Source organism: Octopus bimaculoides, chromosome 29 (genome assembly GCF_046866305.1).
Source record: "Octopus bimaculoides isolate indiv1 chromosome 29, ASM4686630v1, whole genome shotgun sequence".
In the NCBI taxonomy this organism is placed as follows: Eukaryota; Metazoa; Mollusca; class Cephalopoda; order Octopoda; family Octopodidae; genus Octopus; species Octopus bimaculoides.
The window spans coordinates 2,613,435-2,618,434 of NC_142956.1; the positions used below are offsets into that span (position 1 = coordinate 2,613,435).

General features: G+C 41.0%; 1 protein-coding gene across 1 annotated transcript in view; it reads right to left on the minus strand.

Annotated features, from left to right (window-relative positions):
* Positions 1–5,000, minus strand: part of LOC106874315 (uncharacterized) — a 297,482-nt gene that overhangs the window by 281,397 nt on the left and 11,085 nt on the right. The window lies entirely within an intron of this gene.

Below are 5,000 nucleotides of genomic sequence, written 5' to 3' on the forward strand. Positions count from 1 at the left end.
TCTTGTCGTAACTGATGGAGTGTCTGTTATTCATATATAATATATATACATATATATATATATATATATATATATATATATATATATATATATATATATATATACTCTTTTACTTGTTTCAGTCATTTTGACTGCGACCATGCTGGAGCACCACCTTTAGTCAAGCAAATCGACCCCAGGACTTATTCTTTGTAAGCCTAGTACTTATTCTCTCGGTCTCTTTTTGCCGAACCGTTATGTTACGGGGACGTAAACACACCAGCATCGGTTCTCAAGCGATGTTGGGGGGACAAACACAGACACACAAACATATACACACACATACATATATATATATATACGACGGGCTTCTTTCAGTTTCCGTCTACCAAATCCACTCACAAGGCTTTGGTCGGCCCGAGGCTATAGTAGAAGACACTTGCCCAAGGTGCCACGCAGTGGGACTGAACCCAGAACCATATGGTTGGTAAGCAAGCTATTTACCACAAAGCCACTCCTGCGCCTATATATATATATATATATATATATACAGAGTGCGATGGATAAATTATCACCATCTTATATTATTAATTTTGTACATTTGCATTGTTTGTTTTTTTATTTTGTCAACTACACGGTATAGTAGGGTCAGTTGGGCACTGTCTGTGAGAAAACCAGCACCATAACGCAATTCACTCTGCTAGAAATGACAAGCTGTATTGCTTGACATTCTTGCCAGAAGCTCCGATACAAACATTTCGGAGTGTTTGGGTGTCAATCTGAGGAAGGTGCAATTCGAAGACATGGGCCGAGAGGGATAAAACTCTAACATCCAGTCAACATCATGGTGTTTGGAGTGATCACTAGTGATGGTGACATTATGACTCCATTCATCTTCCCACGTGGCCTCAGACTCAACATGGAGACCTACATCAAGTACCTGGAAGAGATAGCGCTGCCCTGGGTGAAGAGGGTGGAAAATGTTGCAAGGATGTAAACACACCAACACCGGTTGTCAAATGGTGATGCGAGGACAAACAGACACAAAGACACACATACATACATATATATATATATACATACAAACATATATATATCATCATCATCATCATCACTGTTTAACGTCCGCCTTCCTTGCTGGCATGGGTTGGACAGTTTGACTGAGGACTGCCGGCTCCAACCTGATCTGTCAAGGTTTCTGCAGCTGGATTCCCTTCCTAACGCCAACTACTCCAAGAGTGTAGTGAGTGCTTTTTATGTGCCACTGGCTTGAGGGCCAGTCAGGTGGGCCTCACATGGATTATATTTGGATAGTGCTTTTTATGTACCACCGGCATGATGACTAGTCAAGGGGTACTGGCATCGGCCACGTTTGGATGGTGCTTTTTACATTCCATAGGCACAGGAGTCAGTTAGGGGTACTGGCCACAGCTACGATATTGGTTTTACTTGACTCAACAGGTCTTCTCAAGCATATCATATCACCCAACGCAGGGGTTTTCAAACTTCTTGACTTGCGGACCACTTTATATTATAAACGCTTATGAAATTTATACATAAATATTTGCTTAAAATAGCATATATTTTTACATTTATTTATTTAACAGTATTTAACAAATAGGTTTGTTGTCAATTAAAAGATTTCGATTAAAAAACATATAAAATCAAATTGCCCATAAAAAGTATTTGCTGTCCACGGACCCTCTGTCATGTCCTTGCGGACCCCCTGTGGTCCGTGGACCACAGTTTGAAAACCCCTGACCCAACGCATCAGGGGCACTCTTAACAGGGTCGAACATGCGTGGCTGTGATCTCACTTTAGTTGCTGGGTCTTCTCAATCACAGCATATCTCCAATAGTCTTGGTTTCCTGTCATTGCCTCTGTGAGGCCCAATGTTCAAAGGTCATGTTTCACCACGTCATCCCATGTTTTCCTGGGTCTACCTCTTCCACAGGTTCCTTCTACAGTTAAGGAGTGGCAATTTTTCACACAGCTGTCCTCATCCATACGTAACACATGACCGTACCAGCGCAGTTGCCTCTCTTGCACACCACAACTGATGCTTCTTAAATCCAACTTTTCTCTCAGAGCGCTTACGCTCTGTTGTGTATGCACACTGACATTACACATCCAGCAGAGCATACTGGCTTCATTTCTTTCAATCCTACGCATGTTCTCAGCAGTCACGGCCCATGTTTCACTGCTGTGTAGCATCATACAGTCTGCCTTTCATCCTGAGCGAGAGGCCTTTAGTTGCCAGCAGAGGCAGGAGGTCCCTGAACTTTGTCCAGGCTATTCTTATTCTAACTGCTACACTCTCAGACCAACCACCCCCACTACAGACTTGGTCGCCTAGGTAGCGGAAGCTATTAACTACTTCTAGTTTCTCCCCCTGGCATGTGATGGAATCTGTTTTCTGTACATCTTCAGTGTTTATTGCCCCAGAGCATCTGCCACACACAAAAACTATTTTCCCAGTTAACCTTTCTATGATATTGCTGCACCTTTTATGTGTCCATAGCTTACACCGGGTACATCATAAAGAGTTTCTACCCATGCCTATATACATATATATATATATATATATATATATATATGACAGGCTTCTTTCAGTTTCCCTCAACCAAATCCACTCACAAAGTTTGGTCGGCCTGAGGCTATAGTAGAAGACACTTGCCCAAGGTTCCATGCAGTGGGACTGAACCCGGAAACTTGTGGTTAGGGATCAAGCTTCTTACCATACAGTCACATCTGCTTATATATATATATATATATATATATATATATATATATATATACATACATATATGTATATATATATATATATACATACATATATATATATATATATATACGTACATATATATATATATATATATATATATATATATACGTACATATATATATATATATATATATATACGTACATATATATATATATATATATACATACATATATATATATACATACATATATATATATACATACATATATATATATACATACATATAACGTGGTACAACAGTTAACGTGGATGCAGAGGGTACAGAGTCAACGCTACACAAACCATTGTCCAAGACCACCACAGATGATGGATCAGGGATGGCCACCGCTAACACCAGGAACCCCTGCACAGATATCACACCCATATTCCTACTGAATATCCGGGGCCTATTACGAACAGGCGGCAAAGACAAGTTCCTATACTTGAAAGACCTAGTAACATGCAATCAAGCAATATGCATGGTGCTTAGCGAAACGCATCTAACACCTAATATAGCAGATGTGGAGATAAATATACCAGAGTATGCCGTACTCCGAACAGACAGAAGGGATAGAAGTCATGGGGGAGTTGCAATGTACATCAGAGAAGATGTCACACCCCTACTACTACTATCACACTCAAACTCTGTATGTGATACTTTAATAGTACACATAAAACAAATTGATGTAGTTGTATGCTCAACATACCGTCCACCAAATACCGCAAAGCAGGAAGGTAAATTTGAGGACAGCCTCACACGCATAGAAGAGGTCCTGACAAATCTGGACCAACACATCAATATACTTTTCCTAGGCGACTTTAACCTCCCAAATGTTAAATGACCTGAAGGTCACATCCTCTCTGGGATGTCACTGCATGAACAAAGCCAGGCAAAATCATTGCTAGAACTATCCAACATGCTGTTCATGGAACAAGTGATACTCCAACCAACCAGGGGAAGCAATATTTTGGATCTCTGCTTCACAAACAATGTGAGCCTAATCCATAATGTGAAAATAACGCCCACGTCTCTCTCAGATCATAACATTATAGAATTAACTATGTATGGTCCTAGACAACCCACTGACACCCACCCCACCAGGAGGACTCAAGCAATATCCAACCTGAATTTCCACGGGGCGGACTGGAAGTCAATTCGCAGAGAGATTCGAAATCAAAACTGGCACGACAGCCTTTCTATACAAGACAATGACCTCAAACTAAGTCATTTTATGTCAACCATACAAGACATATGCACCAAATACGTGCCATATAGAAAGACCAGCAAACATGCCAATAGAATTCCTAGAGACAGGAAAATCCTTATGAGACACAGAACAAAGGTCTCAAACCAGTTAAATAGAGAACTGGAGGATAGGAAAAGGGCTAAATTAAAACTAACACTATTAGAAATAGAAAACAAAATTAAACTCTCCCATGAAAAGGAGAGAGCAGAGAAGGAGAAGAGAGCAGTAGAAAGCATAAAAACAAACCCCAAGGCTTTCTATAGATTTGCAAAGGAGACTGCTACGGTGCAGTATAAGATAGGACCCCTGTTCCTGCCTAATGGCTCACTGGATAAGTGAAGTGCTCAGTACACAATTCAAGAGTGTCTTCACTTCTCCTCTGAGTCACATGCAGATAAAGAACCCAGCTGATTTCTTTGACAATAGCACTCAGCAGAAAAAGACTGCATCCATTACCTACATCGACATTGAAGAGGAAGATGTGATAGCTGCCATAAATGAAATGAGCTCAAATTCGGCAACTGGCCCCGATGGTTTCCCAGCTGTCCTCTTAAAGTCGTGTAAACAAGAATTAGCAGGACCACTCCGGATACTCTTCCAGAGTTTCCTTGCAAATGGTAAACTTACCAAAAAGCTGAAGGAAGGCACCATATGTCCTATCCATAAAGGTGGAAGCAGAGCAGAGGCTGGAAACTACAGGCCCATCTCTCTGACTTCACATATTAGCAAAGTCATGGAACGAATTGTCAGAAGGAGATTGATTGCGTTCCTAGAAGAAAATGACTTGCTGAATGAGACCCAGCATGGTTTCCGTCCAGGTAGAAGCTGCCTCACGCAGCTCTTGCAGCATTATGACTGGGTCCTGAAGCAGCTACTTTACCATTCAAATGTTGATGTGATATATCTCGACTTTGCAAAAGCCTTTGACAAAGTTGATCATGGCTTGATATGTCACAAGCTGCGAAACCTTGGCATAGCTGGTAAATTAGGAGAGTGGCTGCATGACTT